The following is a 24,025-nucleotide window of genomic DNA, read 5'->3' as shown; positions in this document are numbered from 1 at the left end:
CTGCTGCTGCTGCTGCTAAGTCGCTTCAGTCGTGTCTGACTCTGTGCGACCCCATAGACGGCAGCCCACCAGGCTCCCCCGTCCCTGGGATTCTCCAGGCAAGAATACTGGAGTGGGTTGCCATTTCCTTCTCCAATGCATGAAAGTGAAAGGTGAAAGTGAAGTCACTCAGTCGTGTCTGAATCCTAGCGACCCCATGGACTGCAGCCTACCAGGCTCCTCCATCCATGGTATTTTCCAGGCAAGAGTACTGGAATGGGGTGCCATTGCCTTCTCTGAATATAGCCCCTGCTATATGCCAAATACCATTTTAAGTACTTAAAATGTAAATTAACAGTTAGTTCTCACAACAGCCCTATGAAGAAGATGCTTTTACTGTCTTTGTTTCACAGATGAAAAATTGCATGCTCTGGAAGTTTATAATTACAGGCATTCCCTGTTGATACTGCAGTTCAGTTCCAACCACCACGATAAAGCAAGTATAAAAATAAAGCAAGTTACATAACCAGTGCACACACAAGTTAAGCTTACACCATACTATAGTCTAGTAAGTGTGCAATAGCAGCACTATGTCTAAAAAATGTACACACCTTAATTTAAAAATACTTTATTGCTAAAAAATGCTAAATCATCATCTGAGCCTTTAGTGAGTTGTAAGGTTTTCTCTGGTGGAGGGTTTGAAATATTGCGAGAATTACGAATATGTGACACAGAATCACACAGTGAGCAAATGCTGTTGGAAAAAGGGTGCTCCATGCAGGGTTTCCCCCAAACCTTCAATTTGTAAAATACACAATATTTGGGAATCTCTATAAAGTAAAGCTCAAATAAAATGAACTATGCCTGAAGTAAGAATCAGAGGCGGGATCTGAACTCATATACTCAGGATCCATAGCCTGTGCTCCTAACTAAAGAGGAACAGGCACGGACAAGTCAGTTCCCCTAGGAAATCATGTAGCCAAAAGGAATCACATGACATATTAAACCTACCTCAACACCATGACTGACCTCATGTCACCATGGCATAAACCACTCTGCTCACAAGCTTCATTGCCTAATCTCACAGTGTCAGGCTGTGTTAGTTTTCTACAGCTGCTGTGATAAGCCATCAGAAACTTAGTGGCTTATAATAACCCAAATTTATTATCATGGTTCTGGTGGTTAGAAATCCCCCTGGGCTAAAATCAAGGTGTCAGTGGGAGGCCAAGGGAAGAATCTGTTTCCTTGTCTTTTCTAGTTCCTAAAAGTCACCTGAATTCTTGACTTGTGGCCACATTCCTACACCCTCAAGCCACCAACATTGGGCTGAATCTTTTTTGTGCTGCTATTTCATTTATCAGACCCCTGGTGAGTACAATGGACACCTGTAGATTATTAGGGATAATCATAAGGTCATCTAAAGAGCAGCCTTACTTCTCCCCTGCCTTGTAACAAAACATTCCTAGGGTGAAGGGATTATGATGTGGGGAGCCATCATTTTGCCCTTATTCTGCCTACCACCAGGACATACAAAGATGTGTTCATAAAATTTAGATTGAAAGCAGAATATAATCATAGAGTTGTTCTAGGAACTGTTTCTAATAAACAGGTGAAACAATTTTGTAAATTCATCACAGTTCAGTTCAGTTCAGTTACTCAGTTGTCTCTGACTATTTGTGACGCCATGGACTGCAGCATGCCAGGTTTCGCTGTCCATCACCAACTCTGAGAGCGTACTCAAACTTATGGCCATCGAGTCAGTGATGCCATGTCAAACATCTCATCCTCTGTTGTCCCCTTCTCCTCCTGCCCTCAATCTTTCCCAGCATCAGGGTCTTTTCCAATGAGTCAGTTCTTCGCATCAGGTGGCCAAAGTATTGGAGTTTCAGCTTCAGCATCAGTCCTTCCAATGAACATTCAGGACTGATTTCCTTTAAGATGGACTGGTTGGATCTCTTTGCAGTTCAAGGGACTCTCAAGAGTCTTCTCCAACACCATAGTCAAAAGCATCAATTCTTCAGCACTCAGCTTTCTTTATGGTCCAACTCTCATATCCATGCATGACTACTGGAAAAACCATAGCTTTGACTAGATGGATGTTTGTCAGCAAAGTAATGTCTCTGTTTTTTAATACACTGTCTAGGTTGATCATAGCTTTTCTCCCAAGGAGCAAGTGTCTTTTAATTTCATGGCTGCAGTCACCATCTGCAGTAATTTGGGAGCCCAAGAAAATAAAGTCTGTCACTATTTCCATTGTTTCCCCATCTATTTGCCCTGAAGTGATGGGACCGGATGCCATGATCTTAGTTTTCTGAATGTTGAGTTTTAAGCCAACTTTTTTACTCTCTTCTTTCACTTTCATCAAGAGGCTCTTTAGTTCCTCTTCACTTTCTGCCATAAGGGTGGTGTCATCTGCATATCTGAGGTTACTGATATTTCTCCCAGCAATCTTGATTCCAGCTTATGCTTCATGCAGTCCGGCATTCCCCATGATATACTCTGCATAGAAGTTAAATAAGCAGGGTGACAACATACAGCCTTGATATACTCCTTTCCCCATGTGACTCCTTTCCCCATGTGGAACCAGTCTGTTGTTCCATGTCCAGTTCTAACTGTTGCTTCTTGACCTGCATACAGATTTCTCAAGCAGCAGGTCAGGTGGTCTGGTATTCCCCTCTCTTTCAGAATTTTCCACAGTTTTTGGTGATTCACACACTCAAAGGCTTTGGCATAGTCAATAAAGCAGAAGTACATGTTTTCCCGGAACTCTCTTGCTTTTTCGATGATCCAACGGATGTTGGCAATTTGATCTCTGGTTCCTCTGTCTTTTCTAAATCCAGCTTGAACATCTAAAAGTTCTCAGTTCACAAACTGTTGAGGCCTCGTTTGGAGAATTTTAAGCATTACTTTGCTTGCGTATGAGATGAGTGCAATTGTGCAGTAGTTTGAACATTCTTTGGCATTGCCTTTCTTTGGGACTGGAATGAAAACTGACATTTTCCAGTCCTGTGGCCACTGCTGAGTTTTCCAAATTTGCTGGTATATTGAGTGCAGCACTTTCACAGCATCATCTTTTAGGACTTGAAATAGCTCAACAGGAATTCCACCACCTCCACTAATTTTGTTTGTAGTGATGCTTCTTAAGGCCCACTTGACTTCACATTCCAGGATGTCTGGGTCTAAATGAGCATCTAAGAGTCCCCAGTGGAGGTGGGGGTCAACAGTGCCCTGCTGTGGGGTCAGGGGCACTGGATGCAATGGTGCGGGCATAAGTCCTTTTGAAGGAGGTCACCGTTACTGCCATTACCCCTACCATAGTTTGGACTCAGGGCGAACAACAGGGAGGGAATACAACCCCACCCATCAACAGAAAATTGAATTCAAGATTTACTGAGCATGGCCCTGCCCATCAGAGCAAGACCCAGATTCCTCCCCAAGTCAGTCTCTCCCATCAGGAAGCTTCCACAAGACTCTTACAGAATGAAAACCACAATCACAGATTATTAAACAAGCTGATCACCATGGAGCACAGCCTTGTCTAAATCACTGAAACTATGAGCCATGCCATGTAGGGCCAGCCAAGACTAAGGGGTCATGGTGGAGTATTCTGACAAAATGTGGTCCACTGGAGAAGGGAATGGCAAACCACTTCAGTATTCTTGCCTTGAGAACCTCATGCTGCTGCTGCTGCTAAGTCACTTCAGTGGTGTCTGACTCTGTGTGACCCCATGGACAGCAGCCTACCAGGTTCCTCTGTCCACAGGATTCTCCAGGCAAAAATACTGGAGTGGGCTGCCATTACCTTCTCCATGAGAACCTCATACACAGTATGAAAAGGTAAAAAGATAGGACACTGAAAGATGAACTCACCAAGTCAATAGATGCCCAATATGCTACTGGAGAAGAGTGGAGAAATAAGTCTGGAAAGAATGAAGAGATGAAGCCAAAGCAAAGAGAATGCCCAGTTGTGGATATGACTGGTGATGGAAGTAAAGCCCAATGCTGTAAAGAACAATATTGCATAGGAACCTGAAATGTTAGGTCCATGAATCAAGGCAAATTGGAAGTGATCAAACAGGAGATGGCAAGAGTAAACATAAATATTTTAAGAATCAGTGAACTAAAATGGACTGGAATGGGAAAATTTAGTTCAGATGATCATTATATCTACTACTGTGGGAAAGAAACCCTTAGAAGAAATGGAGTAGCCATCATAGGCAACAAAAGAGTTAGAAATGCTGAACCTGGATTAAATCTCAAAAATGACAGAATGACCTCTATTTGTTTTCAAGGCAAACCATTCAATATCACAATTATCCAAGTCTATGCCCCAACCACTAACGCTAAAGAAGCTGAAGTTGAATGTTTCTGTGAAGACCTACAATATGTTCTAGAACTACACCAAAAAAAGATGTTCTTTTCATCACAGGGGACTGGAATGCAAAAGTAGGAAGTGAAGAGACACCTGGAGTAACAGGCAAGTTTGGCCTTAGAGTATAAAATGAGGCAGGGCAAAGGCTAACAGAGATTTTCCAGGAGAACACACTGGTCATAGCAAACACCCTCTTCCAACACCACAAGAGATGACTCTACACATGGACATCACCAGATGGTCAATACTGAAATTCATCACAATACTCTTACAATTAAAGTAGGCAGCAAACCAAATGCAAACAGGAAATATCACCAGTTAGATATAGTTTCTGAAAAGCATATGGACTGGTTAGAAGAATATCTGACTTCAAATTCCTTCTCTTTCTAGTTATGCAGTTTTGAGCAAGACACTAACAGTGTTGAGCATTAGTTTTCTCATCTGCACAGTGAGGAAATTAATCACTGACCTGCTTTACACCAGGATTGCACTAAGGGTCAATTAAATTAAATCTTTGTAAGTAGTAAAGCCTTATACAAATAAAATATGAATGAGAAATCCCGAGATAATCATTTTTGTTCAAGATACAGTTATTTTTTAAAGGGTGGAAATGACAAAGACAATAAGAAAAAATAAAAAACTTAAAGCCTCTAGATTTATATTAAAATGAACATTTATATTAACAATAGTAACAAAACATAATTCTATTGTTATTATTATTGAAATTTATCATTTCTTACCTTTATAATATCCTTTTAGTGAAGGAAGGGTTTATATTTAGCTCTATTTTATGTACAGAGAAACTGAAGCTTAATCTCTTCACTAAAATCACACAGAATATAGAGTCACAGAAGGACTAAATATTTAAAGTGTCAACTTTAAAATCTGTTCTATTTTTGAAAGGGATGTAAATACCAGCCAAGCCAATATTCCCATTCACACTGAGTATGCATCCTCAATAGCTTTAGTCATGTACAACTCTTTGCGACCCCATACACTGTAGCCTGCTAGGCTCATCTGTCCTTGGGATTCTCCAGGCAAGAATAGTGGGGTGGATTGCCGTGCCCTCCACCAGGGGATCTTCCCAACCCATGGATTGAACCCACATCTCTTATATCTCCTACATTGGCAGGCGGGTTCTTTAAGATCCACCACTTCCACAGGCAGCATGATTTAGAATGACTCAGAAAAAATGTTACTATACATAGAGAGTACTCACAAGGGAGCTCTATCAGCACAGAGTCCAAAAGTCTTTTAGTTTCCAAGATTCCCGTGTCTAAGGTTGCCCAGGTGACCATCACATCTTCAGATTAACTTCTAAAAAAAAAAAAATCAGAGAATGGCATCAGATCAGATCAGTTCAGTTCAGTTCAGTCGCTCAGTCATGTCCGACTCTCTGCGACCTCATGAATCACAGCACGCCAGGCCTCCCTATCCATCACAAACTCCCGGAGTTCACTCAGACTCATGTCCATCGAGTCAGTGATGTCATCCAGCCATCTCATCCTGTCGTCCCCTTCTCCTCCTGCCCCCAATCCCTCCCAGCATCAGAGTCTTTTCCAATGAGTCAACTCTTCGCATGAGGTGGCCAAAGTACTGGAGTTTCAGCTTCAGCATCATTCCCTCCAAAGAAATCCCAGGGCTGATCTCCTTCAGAATGGACTGGTTGGATCTCCTTGCAGTCCAAGGGACTCTCAAGAGTCTTCTCCAACACCACAGTTCAAAAGCATCAATTCTTCGGCGCTCAGCCTTCTTCACAGTCCAACTCTCACATCCATACATGACCACAGGAAAAAACATAGCCTTGACTAGACAGACCTTTGTTGGCAAAGTGATGTCTCTGCTTTTGAATATAATCACTTAAATATTGAGATGCATGATAAAAAGAAAAATGAAAAAAAATATCCAACCCTATCTCTGAAAGACTGGATAGCATGTAGCTTTCCGTTGTCCAGGGTGAAATTACTGTTTGCCTTTTCTAAATCTCCAAGGCTTTATTTCAAGCCCATTTTTAGACAGGGACAGGTTTTCTCATTAAATTACTTCACATCACCACTAACTCGTTATAACTACCATGCCTGCCTTTATATGTGCCTGCCTTTACATTTTCCTGCAAAAACATCACAGAGATTCACCTCAGTCCAGTGTATTTCAGACTTCAAAACTAACAATAGCTTGTCTTTAACTTTTTGAGACTTTTCCTTCCACTTTTGGTAGGATAATGAAAAAGTGTGTGTGTATGTGTATGTTTATAAAGCAATAACTTGAAATTTTTACATAAATACATTAAGAATCTATTTACATTAAATTTAATCATTTAAAAACTGAAGAAGAATTTCAATAAGATTTCTGAGCTCTAACAATAAATCAGAAAATTTTGTAAAAGATCATCAAAATTTTACCATCAATTCGTGTATGTTCTTTTATTATATAGTCCTTAAGACAAGTTTTTGAATTCTCCATCCAATCCCATAAATTATAAAAAATAAAAGAGGATGTAGTAATATTTAACTACTCCATTACTAAATTACTAAATTAAGTCAGTTAATATTTGTAAAATGCTAGCACTCATCTCACACGCTAATAAAATGATGTTTAAAATTCTCCAAGCCAGGCTTCAGCAATACATGAACCGTGAACTTCCAGATGTTCAAGATGGTTTTAGAAAAGGCAGAGGAACCAGAGATCAAATCGCCAACATCTGCTGGATCATCGAAAAAGCAAGACAGTTCCAGAAAAATATAGATTTCTGCTTTAATGACTATGCCAAAGCCTTTGACTGTGTGGATCACAATAAACTGTGGAAAAATCTGAAAGATATGGGAATACCAGACTACCTGACCTGCCTTTTGAGAAACCTGTATGCAGGTCAGGAAGTAACAGTTAGAACTGGACATGGAAGAGACCAGTTCCAAATAGGAAATGGAGTATGTTACGGCTGTATATTGTCACCCTGCTTATTTAACTTCTATGCAGAGTACATCATGAGAAACGCTGGGCTGGAGGAAGCACAAGCTGGAATCAAGATTGCCAGGAGAAATATCAATAACCTCAGATATGCAGATGACACCCCCTTAAGGCAGAAAGTGAAGAGGAACTAAAGAGCCTCTGGATGAAAGTGAAAGAGGAGAGTGAAAAAGTTGGCTTAAAGCTTCAGAAAACTACGATCATGGCATCTGGTCCCATCACTTCATGGCAAATAGATGGGGAAACAGTGGAAACAGTGGCTGACTTTATTTTTCTGGGCTCCAAAATCACAGAGATGGTGATTGCAGCCAGGAAATTAAAACGCTTACTCCATGGAAGGAAAGTTATGACCAACCTAGACAGCATATTAAAAAGCAGAGATATTACTTTGTCAACCAAGGTCCACCTAGTCAAGGCTATGGTTTTCCAGTGGTCAGGTATGGATGTGAGAGTTGGACTATAAAGAAAGCTGAGTGCCAAAGAATTGATGCTTTTGAACTGTGGTGTTGGAGAAGACTCTTGAGAGTCCCTTGGACTGCAAGGAGATCCAACCAGTCCATCCTAAAGGAGATTAGTCCTGGGTGTTCATTGGAAGGTCTGATGCTGAAGCTGAAACTCCAATACTTTGGTCACCTGATTTGAAGAGTTTACTCATTAGAAAATACCCTGATGCTGGGAAAGATTGAGGGCAGGAGGAGAAGGGGACCACAGAGGATAAGATGGTTGGATGGAATCACCGACTCATTGGACATGGGTTTGGGTGGACTCCAGGAGTTGGCGATGGACAGGGAGGCCTGGTGTGCTGTGGTTCATGGGTCACAAAGAGTCGGACATGACTGAGCGACTGAACTGAACTGAACTGAGCATAGTATCTGCCACTAAACAAGAAAAGAAAAATGTACTATGAACAGTTATTATTATTATTAATAGTTCAGTTAAGATAGTGAAAAATATTAGTTTATATAGATGAATAAATATTAGTTCCTTGTTTATTCCTGACTTGAAAAATATGAGATTTATTCACATACATATTATTAACAAACATAATTAAGGAACTTTCAGATATTATCCAGAAAAATCAGATTGTTTAATAGAGCATGGTGTAATGCAAAGATTATTGAATATTTCACAAAAGTAAAGATTAAGAGGAGAGAACATAGGTAATACAATATCATTGAGATAGCACTTGCAATGTCACCTGGTTTGACCAGAGAACTTGGACATTGTAGTCTAAAATGGAAAGAATTTCAGGCTGGCAGTCAATCTGCTTATTGTGGAAGTTCCAGGACTATAATAAGCAGATTGCTGCTGCTGCTGCTGTCGCTTCAGTCGTGTCTGACTCTGTGCGACCCCGTAGACGGCAGCCCACCAGGCTCCCCCGTCCCTGGGATTCTCCAGGCAAGAACACTGGAGTGGGTTGCCATTTCCTTCTCCAATGCATGAACGTGAAAAGTGAAAGTGAATTAGGCACATGTAACTGTCTCATTTAGTAACTATCCCATGAAAATTTGTCAATTCGACACATGAAGAACTTACTTATAGTGACAATTAAGTTCATTTGAATTTAGAATCAATATTAAAATATATTTTACAAAATTACTTACTGGTGGTGTTATACCACAACAAGCAAAATTTATATAATAAAGTTAACACGTTTAGGAACATAACATCTTATTACAATTAACTTAATTTTTTGCTTCTGTGAATACCACTGAAAATCCATCATTTTGGATTTAATTTCATGTGTAGACATGATGGTATATTGGTATAATTTGATATAATTCATTTTTGTCCACAAATTACATTATTTATTCCCTGCCCCAATAATGTTACTAATATTTGAGAATAATGAAATAAGGAAGATTTTTTCTTTCCTTTGTATCTTAACTATAAAATTATTTTAATGGTTTGAGTTTAGAAATTCCCTGATTTTACTCTAGAATATCAGAATAAGCTTAATTTATAGGATTTTGTTGTAAAAAATGGGGCAACAAAAGTTTTCTCATTTGCTTTAATGTATACTTTTACTATTTTTTTTTAAACAGAAACAAGCCACAGGCCTTAAAAGGTAAGTGCTTGTGAGCTGGTATGTCTTTAAAAAAGGACTAATTTGACAGTCATATGATCATATCCATTAAATAAACAATTTTTTTAAGAAAGTAGTTAAAGTGAAATGAAACACTTTCTATTTGTTTTGGCATGCTTTTTGACCTTCTGAGTAACCTTCACCTTGTGTAAAAGTTAGTATATGTGACCTTCTGAAACATGCATGTCTAAACCAGAGAGAAGTTTGACAAAGGTTTTTACTTACTAACAAAAAACTACATTATAGGCCCCTTACTGTAAAACCCATGTGCCCCAACTAAGACCCAGTGCAGCCAGTTCAGTTCAGTTGCTCAGTAACTGAGCAACTTAGTCGGGGCATGTGAGATCTAGTTCCCCAACCAGGGATTGAACCCGGTTACCCCTACATTGGGAGCACAGTTCTCTGACTTATTATACTGAAAATCAGCACAAATAAGAAATGGTGGTCCAGTGGCTAAGACTCCATTCCCAATTCAGGAGTGCCCAGGTTCAATCCCTGATCAGGGAACTAGATCTCATGTGCCCCAACAAAGACCCAGTGCAGCCAAATAAATATTAAAAAATAAATAAATAACAGGAATTTCTAAGTCCCTGGAAAGTTGTGTTAATATCTAATCTCTTTTCCAATTATCAGGTAGAAAAATATAATTTTTAATTTTTTAATTTCAGAGGCCATTATTAGGTGATTAAGTGGCCATATTTTTTAGAAAAAAACAGCAGCTATTTCAGGATTTTAATATTCCATGGTGTCATGAAGTTCTATGTCCAGAGTATGGTAATCTAATAATTAATTAAATTTGAATCTTTTTTTGCAAGTAAAATGCATTACTCAGGGTTCATGATCTTTTCTAACTCATGAGCAAATCTTAATTAAGACAAATAAAATATATTTTTATAAAAGTTCTTTTTAAAGAGGCTAAGAACTTGTGATATAGAGGAACAAAATATATTATTCATATTTACACATGATTGGTTATTCCCCCTTGAGTGATAAAAGTTAAAAAATTACATTAATTAAAATAGGTAATTTTACTGATATATTTGACAGAATGGTCAAGAGAATCTATTTTAGAAAACAGCAGATAAACCTACTTTCCCAGGAGAGTGTTTTCTCCTTTAACTTAACAGCATCACGCAATTATATTTGTAAATATTCAGTGTTCATTAGGGCTTAAGAAAATGTTCCTTGAATGAATTATTCATAAATACTTCAATCATAATTCCATACTTTATGCTAGTAGTTAGCATTAGTAATAAAGCAAAAAATAACTGAGAACCCACCTATTATTTTCTTTTAAATCTCTTTCTCCTTTCCTTTCCTCACAAGCGCAGAAAGCATGTTTGTTTTGGAAGCAAATAGCAAATACTACAGAAGGAGAACTTAAAGTGAGAGATAATGATTGAGGCAAAAATGTAAAATCACATCAGCTGATAAGTGACTGACTGACCCAAGGTTGAAGAATGCGAGGGCATTAGGACAAAGCTAAAGAATAACAGTCCTTCTGCTGTTAAGTGACAGGCATGAGACTCCACGTCATACTCCTAGATACTCAAAAACAAATCCACTATTTTAAGTTTACACAACCACCAAAGGTGATCTCTGAAAGTCACAGGAGGCAGATTCTCCAAAGCCTTGTAACATACAACCACAGAAACACTATTTACAGCTACTATCTGTAGTCATTTTCATGGCCAACTTCAAGAAATTCTATTGTGCTCCTTAACAAGTAATATAACCTAAAATTGATAAACAAGCACAACAAAATTACATAAGTAGAATTCAAGGAAATGACTTAAACCATCTTAGAATAAACAAAAAGTGAGAAAATAGAAAAACCAAAATTTATGATTGTAGAACTTCAGTAAAAATATTGAAGGCGCAATTCTTGTTCACATATCTTTGTTATGGAGATGTAAATCACCTGCCCTCCTAATTGAGAAGTCAAAGATGAGAGAAAAATCAGTATTAAAAACAAATACAATTTATTCAAGTACTGTACTGAAAACTAACCATGACTAAGGTTGAAGCCAAAACATATTGCATAACCATATCTTAATCAGCTTGTCTTATTGGTGTCACCGTACTTAGTTTACCATATTTTTATAATGCAAGTTGAGGTAGCTATGAGGTGGACTGGCATGGGGAAATGTGAAGAAAGCAAAACATACAGCAGTTCCTATTAGCCTCTGTCTTCCCTAGAGCCAAATTTACATTTATATTTTATTCTCTGAAACGAAGTGTACACTAGAGACTTTAGCAACATTATTTTTACATATGATTAGGATGGACAAATATGTATGGTGCCTTAAACAATGTGCTTCAAAGACCTCCAACTAGATGGAGTATAACTGACCACAAGGGCACAAGCTGCTGAGATATGAACACCCATTATTGGATTTGCACAGAATCCACACTTCCCACAGGCTTCTCCCAGCCTGCACCTGAGCACACCTGACATGAAAGCAGATGGTCCTTGGGATATACACCTCTAATGCTAGTTTTGGCTGGGGGCAGGGAGTGGTGGGCTCCCACATACCATTGCCTTGTATATGTTGGGTGTTCAGTAGTTATTTGGGGGAAATTAAACCATTGTTGTTATTGAGATGTCAAAGCCCAGGTTGCTGCATAAACATAAAAACAAATTAAACTCAGTGTGAAACTTAGTTTTAATATGATTTTTTGGCTTCCTAATGCAATTCCAGCAAATGCGTTAGAAAACTACAGAGAGTTTTGTTCCAGGTAAATATAACCACTGATAGAGATGTCTAAAAGTTAAATGGGCTGCTACAATCCTCTTGATTACTCTAGCATTCCTATTTTATAGAACAGGGAACACTAGGCTTGAAGAAGCCAAGTTTTCAGGATTACACAATGTTAGGGGCAGGAGCCAAGATTCCAACCTCAATTTTGCTCACGCTTTCCAAACTACCATACAGTTAGAAGATACACCTTTTATTAAAAGACCTTGCATGCTTGCATCAAAGAGTGGATGGATGATGTAATGTGTAAAACCACTTCCAATGCTAAATTATAATGATTTTTTTGAGGAAATCCACTTGATGGTGTCGTATCTCTTTTATTTTCTACACGCCACCTTTCTTTTTCATACAGTGTAGAACAAGTGAATCTACAGATCCCATTTAAAGTTCTTGATTTCTATTACAGTTATTGCAGTGCTTAGGTAAGATGATGTTGTTTTTAAATACAGCAATGGAAATTAACATCATTAAGAAAGAATCTGCCCTAATAATCAAAAGATGATGCTACACAAACCTAAATACTAAATATTAGACAATAGTATATTTTTAAGTTAAATATTATTAAGCAGGTGACAGAATCAGAAGCATAAATTCAGTTATTTTTAATCCAAAACTTGTACTGAATTGACTGACTGACAAGGTATGTCTGTTATTCAATACCTACAGAACTTTGAATAGTGCCACACTCACTTACTCAAATATTAATGTGGTTGAAGTCACATCACTGCACTCTTTGGAATCAAAATACTGAAATACCTTTAAACCAAAGCTCTATTTACAAATTTGAAGCCATCAAATTCTACAATGCCTCTGTCTCTCATACTCTCAAGCCCTAAATAAACTGTTTCCTCTAATCTCTAATCCTCCTTCTCAGTCTCTTGCTCACACAACTACAGTGCTATGTATTTTTTCCTTTTGGTTCATACTCTCCACTCTACCACACTCCTCTTAATGTCTTTCCTAATATTTTTCATTGAATCCTCTAAAGCTCCCATTTTTTTTCAAATAAATTACCTAATTCCTAACCTAGACATTGGATTCTCTCTATGACCTTTTCCCCTTGAAGAGCTGACTTAGATTGAGCCCTCTTGAATACCAGCTAATTCCTTATCTTTAGGTATAGAATAGAGGCTCAGCACAAACCTAGTTCTACTCTACATCTTACCATTACTTTTCAGTTCACACAAGGAAATGTTTCTTCACTTACGTTCATTTCACCAAGCTATACCATCCAGAAAACTAGGACCTAATATCCTTCAGACTGTTTCTTCAAAATTCATTTCTCTTCACTCCAAAGTCACACCATAATCAATATTCATAATCAATAACCATGCACTATAATCAGTAACCTAGCCAGAGAAACTGTGACCTCTACATCTACTCTTTTACAACTTGAAGCTAATGGGCACTCTTAATGCTTCTACTACCGAAGTCTTAAACATTGACATTCCAATTCCCCATCATTCTCCTGTCCTTCAGACAACACTAAAAACATTATTTCTGTCAATTCTGTCCTGGGATTTCCTTGAAAGTTTCCCCTGTTTTAAGGCTTATATCTTCTCCCAAACCACTGACCCTTTCCTTCTTTTTTTCAGTATTTATTTTTATTTATTTATTTGGCTGTGCAGGGTCTTAGTCGTGGCACGCAGAATCTTTGATCTTTACTTGCAGAATATGCACTCTTAGTTGTGGCATGTGAAATCTAGTTCCCCAACCAGGGATCAAACTCCACCTCCCTGCATTAGGAGCTCGGAGTCTTAGCTACTGGACCACCAGAGAAGTCCCAAATTAGCCCTTTTCTAACCTTCTTTTCTTTTGTACTCTGCTGCAATGTTAATCTTCATTCAAATTCCATTCCTGCTACTCATTGGTAAAATATCTTGGGTACATTACTCAACAGGATTCTGTTTGTCTTTTTAAAATGAGCATAAAACTTAATACTTCATAGGAAAGGAGGGGACGAATGTGGCAATGTCTATAATGTACTAAGCAGAATTTCTAGCACATCAAGTACTCAATAAATATTAATATCACCTTTAATCATCAATGTTCTCAAGTCACTCACATCTTTGTCTTCTGGCAACAAGGAGCCTGCAACTTCCAAACTCAAAATGGGCACTGCAATTACAGTACTAAGTAAAGTTCTAAAAAACATGAATTAACCTCAAAAGTTGATGCCAATATACATTCATAGATTTCACTTGTTAACAGGACTCTCGATGGCTTTCCCGTAAGCTTTTTTCTTGACACGTTCCTTGACACGTTCCTCTCCTTTCCAATGTGGTTCTAAACATCTTCCTTTCTCCTCAAGTTTCCCAACCACCCTGTCATCTGTCAATCTGTGGTTGACCAGGTTTCTTATTTGCAAAGAAAATGAAAACCATCAGACCAAGCATGAAATGCCATAAATGTGTTCTTATCTGTGCACACTTCTGTATCCCCTGAGAGTCTTTCATTCATTCCCTCCTGCCCTGGTAGTAGAGGTAAGCCACTTCCTGGTAACTGAATAGGCCCTCACCTAATATATGATATGTTCTTCCTGTCCATGAATGGTTTTGCCATCTGATTTGACCCCTTCATTCTCCTCTCCTATCATTTCTTCCCTTGCACTATATATTCTAACCACACTGAATTCTGTTTTCAGCTCAACCCATGCTATTTCATATCTTACTGTCTTTACTGCCTTAGCAGTTGCCAGTGCCTATCAAGGAATCCTTTTCTCACTTTTCTATTAGCAAAGTTCCGATTTATTTTTCAAGACCCAACTGAATAATTCCTCTTTTGTGAGAGGAGGGAAGCAAGACAAGAGTGAGGACACTGAAAAGTACTGACAGGAGAAGGAACTCCCAGGAAAGGTGGTAAGGGGGAAGCCTCACAGTATCTCACAATAGAGTTGATAGATGATAATGAGTTTTAATTATGATATCAGATTTCTTGTTTTCTTCTATCTTTAACACATATTTCCACTTATTTCATGAAAAACATTTCAATGGCTGTCTGACAGCTAACAAATACAGTCCTCAGCCTTTCAACTTTACAGATAATTACAAAAATATCTTCAACTGTCAGGAAATCACCAGATTTCCAACAGTTTATGAATAGACTTTGAAAGGAAAGGAAAGAAGGAAAAATCAAACTAAACACATTTGTTGGTGAGAAACTTAAAAAAAAAAAAACAGAAATCATTGACTTTGATTTTTCTGCAATTTTCCCAAATTCCTTAAATACCAGGTTCTTATAACATTATTATAATACAATCCTAAGGTAACGTCTGAAACTGACTGCGCAAAAGCATGGCCCAGAGGAGCTACTCCTTGCCCAATGTCAGGGGCGGTGGCAGAAACAAGCTACCCCACGTCCAAGCTCAGGGGAGGTGGGATGAACTACCCCACGCCAGAGGTCAGGGGCGACGGCCGAGACGAGCTACCCCACGTCCGAGGTCAGGGGAGGCGGGACGAACTACCTCGTGCCCGAGGTCAGGGGAGGCAGGACGAACTACCCCACGCCCAAGGTCAGGGGCGGCGGCCTAGAGGAGCTACCCCACGCCCGAGGTCAGGGGAGGCGGGATGAACTACTGCACCCCCAAGGTCAGAGGCTGAGGCCTAGAGGAGCTACCCCACGTCCGAGGTCAGGGGAGGCGGGACGAACTACCTCATGCCCGAGGTCAGGGGTGGCAGCCGAGACAAACAACCTCACGCCCGAGGTCAGGGGCAGCGGCCTAGAGGAGCTACCCCACGTCCGAGGTCAGGGGAGGCAGGACGAACTATCACACGTCCGAGGTCAGGGGAGGCAGGATGAACTACCTCATGCCCGAGGTCAGGGGCGGCGGCCTAGAGGAGCTACCACACAACCAAGGTCAGGGGCGGCAGCCTAGAGGAGCTACCCCACATCCGAGGTCAGGGGAGGCGGGACGAACTATTCCACGCCTGAGGTCAGGGGTGGCGGCCGAGACGAACAACCTCACACCCGAGGTCAGGGGCAGCGGCCTAGAGGAGCTACCCCACTTCCGAGGTCAGGGGAGGCAGGATGAACTACCTCGTGCCAGAGGTCAGGGGTGGCGGCTGAGACAAATTACCCCACGCTGGAGGTCAGGGGCACTGGCTGAAAGGAGCTACCACACACCCGAGGTCAGGGCGGTAGCATAGAAGAGCTACCCCATATCAGAGGTCAGGGGAGGCGGGACGAACTACCCCACGTCTGAGGTCAGGGGTGGCAGCCGAGGCAAACTACCGCACGCCCGAGGTCAGGGGCACTGGCCAAGAGGAGCTACCTCACGCCCGAGCTCAGGGGCGCTGGCTGAGACGAGCTACCCCACATCCGAGGTCAGGGGAGGCAGGACGACCTACCGCACGCCCGAGGTCAGGGGAGGTGGCCGAGAGGGGAAACCCCACAACCAAGGAGCAGTGGCTGCCCAGGCCCAGGAGGGCCCAGAGGAGCTACTCCACCTTCAAGGTCAGGAGGGGGTCCGTGAAGACATACCCCTCGTCCAAGGTCAGGGGAGGCGGGATGAACTACCCCATGCCCGACATCAGGGGCAGCGGCCTAGACAAAATACCTCACGCCAGAGGTCAGGGGCAGCGGCAGGGAGGAGCAACCCCACATTAAAGGAGCGGAGGCTGCGGAGGGCCGAGAGGAGCTACTCCACCTTCAAGGTCAGGAGGGGCTGCAGTGAGATACCCCTAGTCCAAGGTAAGGAGCAGCGGCTGCGCTTTGCTGGAGCAACGGTGAAGTGATACCCCACATCCAAGTTAAGAGAAATCCAAGTAAGACGGTAGGTATTGCGAGAAGACATCAGAGGACAGACACAGTGAAACCATAAACACAGAAAACTAGCCAATCTGATCACATAGACAACCACTATACAAACGAGGAGCTGCTTACATGGACCACAGCCTTGTCTAACTCAGTGAAACTAAGCCCAGCCGTGTGGGGCCACCCAAGACAGGAGGGTCATGGTGGAGAGGTCTGACAGAATGTGGTCCACTGAAGAAGGGAATGGCAAACCACTACAGTAGCCTTGCCTTGAGAACCCCATGAACAGTATGAAAAGGCAAAATGATAGGATACTGAAAGGGGAACTCCCAGTGTCTGTAGGTGCCTAATATGCTACTGCATCATTAGAGAAATAACTCCAGAAATAATGAAGGAAGGAGCCAAAACAAAAACAATACCCAGTTGTGGCTGTGACTGGTGACAGAAGCAGGTCGGATGCTGTAAAGAGCAATATTGCATAGGAACCTGGAATGTCAGGTCCATGAATCAAGGCCAATTGGAAGTGGTCAAACAGGAGATGGCAAGAGTGAACGTAGACATTCTAGGAATCAGCGAACTAAAATGGACTGGAATGGGTGAATTTAACTCAGGTGACCATTATATTTACTACTATGGGCAGGAATCCTTTAGAAGAAATGGATTAGCCATCATGGTCAACAAAAGAGTCCAAAATGCAGTACTTGGATGCAATCTCAAAAACGACAGAATGATCTCTATTCATTTCCAAGGCAAACTATTTAATATCACGGTAATCCAAGTCTATGCCCCACCAGTAATGCTGAAGAAGCTGAAGCTGAATGGTTCTATGAAGACCTACAAGACCTTTGAGAACTAACACCCAAAAAAGATGTCCTTTTCATTATAGGGGACTGGAATGCAAAAGTAGGAAGTCAAGAAACACCTGGAGTAACAGGCAAATTTGGCCTTGGAGTACGGAATGAAGCAGGGCAAAGGGTAATAGAGTTTTGCCAAGAGAACGCACTGGTCATAGCAAACACCCTCTTCCAACAACACAAGAGAAGACTCCACACATGGACATCATCAGATGGTCAACACTGAAATCAGATTGATTATATTCTTTGCAGCCAAAGATGGAGAAGCTTTATACAGTCACCAAAAACAAGACTGGGAGCTGGCTGTGGCTCAGATCATGAACTCCTTATTGCCAAATTCAAATTTAAATTGAAGAAAGTAGGGAAAACCACTAGACCATTCAGGTATGACCTAAATCAAATCCCTTATGATTATACAGTGGAAGTGAGAAATAGATTTAAGGGCCTAGATCTGATAGAGTGCCTGATGAACTATGGTCAGAAGTTCGTGACATTGTACAGGAGACAGGGATCAACACCATCCCCATGGAAAAGAAATGCAAAAAAGCAAAATGGCTGTCTGGGGAGGCCTTACAAATAGCTGTGAAAAGAAGAGAAGCAAAAAGCAAGGGAGAAAAGGAAAGATATAAGCATCTGAATACAGAGTTCCAAAAAATAGCAAGGAGAGAAAAGAAAGCCTTCCTCAGCAATCAATGCAAAGAAATAGAGGAAAACAACAGGACAGGAAAGACAAGAGATCTCTTCAAGAAAATTAGTGATACCGAGGGAACATTTCATGCAAAGATGGACTCGATAAAGCACAGAAATGGTATGACCTAATAGAAGCAGAAGATATTAAGAAGAGGTGGCAGAAATACATAGAAGAATTGTACAAAAAAGATCTTCATGACCAAGATAATTATGATGCTGTGATCACTCACCTAGAGCCAGACATCCTGGAATGTGAAGTCAAGTGGGCCTTAGAAAGCATCACTACGAACAAAGCTAGTGGAGGTGATGGAATCCCAGTGGAGCTATTTCAGATGCTGAAAGATGATGCTGTGAAAGTGCTGCACTCAATATGCCAGCAAATTTGGAAAACTCAGCAGTGGTCATAGGACAGGAAAAGGTCAGTTTTCATTCCAATCCCAAAGAAAGTGAAAGTGAAGTCACTCAGTCGTGTCCAACTCTTTGTGACCCCGTGGACTATAGCCTACCAGGCTCCTCTGTCCATGGGATTTTCCAGGCAAGAGTACTGGAGTGGATTGTCATTTCCTTCTCCAGGGGATCTTCTCAACCCAGGGATGGAACCCGGGTCTCCCCCATTGTAGACAGACACTTTACCATCTGAGCCACCAAGGCTTCAAGAGAAGAAGAAAGGCAGTGAAAGGCAGTGCCAAAGAATGCTCAAACTACTGCACAATTGCACTCATCTCACACACTAGTAAAATAATGCCCAGAATTCTCCAAGCCAGGCTTCAGCAGTACGTGAACCGTGAACTTCCAGATGTTCAAGCTGGTTTTAGAAAAGGCAGAGGAACCAGAGATCAAATTGCCAACATCCACTGGATCATCAAAAAAGCAAGGGAGTTCCAGAAAAGCATATATATCTGCTTTATTGACTATGCCAAAACCTTTGACTGGGTGGATAACAATAAATTGTGGAAAATTCTGAAAGAAATGGGTATACCAGACCACCTGACCTTCCTCTTGAGAAACTTATATGCAGGTCAGGAAGCAACAGTTAGAACTGGACATGGAACAACAGACTGGTTCCAAATAGGAAAAGGAGTATGTCAAGGCTGTATATTGTCACCCTGCTTATTTCACTTCTATGCAGAGTACACCATGAGAAACCCTGGGCTGGAAGAAGCACAAGCTGGAATCAAGATTGCCTGGAGAAATATCAATAACCTCGTATATGGAGATGACACCACCCTTATGGCAGAAAGTGAAGAGGAACTAAAAAGCCTCTTGATAAAAGTGAAAGAGGAGAGTGAAAAAATTGGCTTAAAGCTCAACATTCAGAAAACGAAGATCATAACATCTGGTACCATCACTTCATTGTACATAGATGGGGAAACAGTGGAAACAGTGTCAGACTTTATTTTTTGGGGCTCCAAAATCACTGCAGATGGTGACTGCAGCCATGATATTAAAAGTCACTTACTCGTTGGAAGGAAAGTTATAACCAACCTAGGTAGCATATTCAAAAGCAGAGACATTACTTTGCCAACAAAGGTCCATCTAGTCAAGGCTATGGTTTTTCCAGTGGTCATGTATGGATGTGAGAGTTGGACTGTGTAGAAAGCTGACCACTGAAGAATTGATGTTTTTGAACTGTGGTGTTGGAGAAGACTCTTGAGAGTCCCTTGGACTGCAAGAGGATCCAACCAGTCCATCCTAAAGGAGCTCCGTCCTGGGTGTTCATTGGAAGGACTGATGCTGAAGCTGAAACTCCAATACTTTGGCCACCTCACGCGAAGAGTTGACTCATTGGAAAAGACCCTGATGCTGGGAGGGATTGGGGGCAGTAGAAGAAGGGGACGGCAGAGGATGAGATGGCTGGTTGGCATCACTGACTCGATGGACATGAGTTTGAGTGAACTCCGGGAGTTGGTGATGGACAGGGAGGCCTGGCATGCTGTGATTCATGGGGTCGCAAAGACACGACTGAGCGACTGAACTGAACTGAGCCTTTGAATTGCAATAAAGCCAGGACCTAAGTTGTTATTAACATCTGGTTAAGTCTCACTTTTTTTTTTTTTTTTTGCTTTGATTTACTTGCCTTTTAAAAACATTTTTAGTTGTTTATTTTGGCCATTCAGCTTTATTAAGTGCTAAAAGATATAAATTTCCCTATTTTACTGCTATTTAGATTTTATGCCAAATGTTAGTAATATATGAAGCCAAATATTCAAACTTAACAAATAGCTTCTCAGTATTTCTATTTCAAAATCTCCCACATGCTTGGAGTTGCAGCAGGATAGATACTGCTTTCTAAAGGGCAGTGCAATAGTCAACTTCTTGGATATTTATTATTTTTTGTGAACAGATGTAGGTCATTGCAGAGATAGCTCCAAAGTCATCTTCTAAAGTTGAAATACACATGTGAAATTTGGTAAAGTTTCAAAACCTGTTAGGTATACCATCACAGGTTTCTTCAATTCACCAAAATTCCTTTTGTGCTGTGGAAAGGCTGCTGGAACATCAGTGTTTTCAGACTGTTCGGCTTGATTACACTGCTGTGGTACCACTTATCTAGAGCTATTTTAAGCATCTTCTTGGGTTACAGTAAGCTATATTGTAAATCTAATTACATTTGCCCACAGGAAAGTAGGTACATGTGAATCCTGCTCTGTAATCTACTTAACAAAAGGCACTGCATTTTTCTTCATAGCATTTATCAAAATTGTCATTACATAGTTATTTATATTTCTAAATGCCTTTCTCTTCCACTATAAATTTCAAAAGGGCATTGAGCATGTTGTATACACAGTACTTTTTGCTCAGTGCCTAGAGGGTCAATGAATGTTTGATGAATCAATGAATGAATGAGTGATCACATAAGAGATAACTGAATTATATACATTTATGCTTGACACTTTAAACTCATGCTGAAAATGTATACATACTTCAGGGACTCATTGGGATATATTACAGTGTAGTGCAACAAAGCACAAATTTTCAACTCGAATGGATTTGGGACTTCCCTGGTAGTCTAGTGGTTAAGATCCCCACACTCACGCTGCATGAGGCCCAGGTTCAGTCCCTGGTAAGGGAACTAGACCTTGTGTGCTGTAATGAAGACCCCACAACTAAGACCTGGCACAGTCAAAAAAAAAGAATAGAAGAATAAGACAAATGAAAATTTTTAAATGGAATGAATTTAATGTCAGATCTGGCATTTCATAAATTGTGTGATCAAAGACAAGTGAAATGAGCTCTCTAACCTTCTGTTTACTCATCTGTAAAATGTGAACAATTACAGTGGATTAAATATTAAAGATAATGCATTCAAAAGTATGCAGCACACTCATGGCATGGAGCAAAGTCTTAATGTGGTGAGTATTATCACTTATTAATATTTAATATAGCTTTTTAAGTGAATTATATAAATCCAAATTATCCAAGGGCTTTTAAAAATTGACAACAGAAATCTAGTTTGAGCATATGCTAGCAGTGATAACTCATCAATAATTTACAATAATAAAATGAATTTTCCAACACTTTTGTGTCTATTTTTCCAATTTTAAACAAGTTATTTTCAATTAAATTTCATCATTCTTTACTCTGTACACTCCTTACAAATTCTGCACAATCACTCAAGAATCCTTCTCTATTGGTCTTCATAACAACAATTTGAATTCATCAGTTCAATTCTCTCACCTAGATTAAATACTCTTCCCTAAGCAACTCTCATTTCATTATTGTCCCTATATTGTCCCTGTATTTCATAACTTCAACCATTATCACAGTGGAAAAAGTATTCTGTATTCTCCCTTCTGGACTATACTCTCTTCAAGGCTCTAATCTCTGCACAAAGAATTGGACCCAACCTAAATCTTTAATTTTTAGTCATCCCTTTATGAGCATATACTGAGCATGATCTATTCTCATCTATGATAGATCTATGATTTATTCTATGTTGAAGATCTACCATATAAGATGATAGTATTAGGAGATAGGGTCTTTGGGAGGTGATTAGGGATGGGATTCATATATGCCTGCATGCTCCAGTTGTGTCTGACTCTTTGTGACCCATGGACTATAGCCAAACAGGCTCCTCTGTCCATCGAATTTTCCAGGCAAAAATACTGGAGTGGGTTGCCATTTTCTACTCCAGGGGATCTTCCCGACCCAGGGTTCAAACCTGCATCTCTTCCATCTCCTGCATTGGCAGGCATATTCTTTACCAACTGTGCCACCTGGGAAGCCCCAGGAATGGGATGAAGATCCTTATAAAAGGGACTCCGGAAAACTAACTCACCCCCTCAATATGTGAGGATACAAGGAATCAGCAGTCTGAAAGAGGGCCCTCACCTGACCATGTTGCACCCTGATCTCAGACTTCCAGCCTCCAGAACTGTAAAAGACAAATTTCTGTTGTTTACAAGCTTCACAGTCTGTAATATCTTGTTACAGCCACCCAAAAGATCTTCAGCAATCTACATGGTAGACACTAATCTACATGGTAGACACTGTGCTGGCTTAGACTGTTACAAAACAGAGCACAATAGAGTCTCTAGTATCAGAGCTCACAGACTAAATAGGGGATGCAAAACTAGAAACAAATAATTATGAAAATTGTGATAAGGGAAATACTATGCTCCTGGCTTTATGAAAACACAGAAATAACAAGATGTGTGGCTTTATGGTAACTAAACAGTTTCAGGTAAGTAAGCACATGGACAGAATCCTAGAGAAAGCAATGTTTCTTAAAGGATAAAAAGGAATCAGTGAACTAAAAAAAAAAGGCAAAAGGAAGGGCATTCCATGTCCAAGAGGTGGTATGAAGCACAGAAACAAATGACAGTGTAGTCATACAGGAAACACTAAGACAGCAAATTTATTTTGTAACTCTTGTAAGATCAATTCATAAAGTATGATTGCAGCACTAAAATCCATAGGAAAGGCTGTATATTAGATTGTGTTTAAGTTAAATTACGGTTACAATTTAAAAGATCTGTAAATTCAAACTTTTTTCCTTTACACCATTTAAAGTAATAATAGGAAACATCTGTTTGGTTAGATTTTATTCAGGACTTCAGGTCACCTGGAGAGACGACTGATACTCCAAAACAGCGAACTATTAGCATTAGTGCAGATCTGCCCACCAAACAAAACTCCAAACTGCCTTTATTAGTGCCATCTAGGAAAAGGCCAGAAAGGCTCTCTATAAAGAGAAGCTGACACACACTGGAAGGCACAATCGATAGTGGTTTATTAAGCCCTAAGTTGTAGGAAAGCACTGGAATTGGCTCCCTCTTCTCACAAATGAACAAAGTAAGGACCAGCAATAACTGATAATGTTCAATGACTCTCCCCAAATCAAAAGCACCCATGTTAAAATGACTCACTGGGATAAAAGTAGAAAAGTCGTAAAAGGAACATTCAGGGTTGGGGGGAAGACTATCTCTGTTCTCACATCTATATAATATGAGCCCTAGAAACTATTGCCTGGCTATAGAATAAATCTGGAACTAACAAAAATATTCCTTTTTAATACAAGTTTTGCATCCTATTAGGGCAGGGACTTCATTTTTGTTCGTCACAT

The 24,025-nt window shown here is 40.3% G+C and overlaps 1 protein-coding gene across 2 annotated transcripts in view; it reads right to left on the bottom strand.

The window, feature by feature from the left end:
- Nucleotides 1-24,025, bottom strand: part of SLC16A7 (solute carrier family 16 member 7) — a 197,932-nt gene that overhangs the window by 126,859 nt on the left and 47,048 nt on the right. For both annotated transcript variants that reach the window (XM_055579085.1, XM_055579075.1), the window contains exon 2: nt 5,571-5,668. The gene's annotated coding sequence lies outside the window, so the exon portion shown is untranslated. The remainder of the gene's footprint in view (nt 1-5,570; nt 5,669-24,025) is intronic.

This window comes from Bubalus kerabau, chromosome 1 (assembly GCF_029407905.1).
Source record: "Bubalus kerabau isolate K-KA32 ecotype Philippines breed swamp buffalo chromosome 1, PCC_UOA_SB_1v2, whole genome shotgun sequence".
Taxonomy (NCBI): domain Eukaryota; kingdom Metazoa; phylum Chordata; class Mammalia; order Artiodactyla; family Bovidae; genus Bubalus; species Bubalus kerabau.
This window is presented reverse-complemented; position numbering and strand designations above follow the sequence as displayed.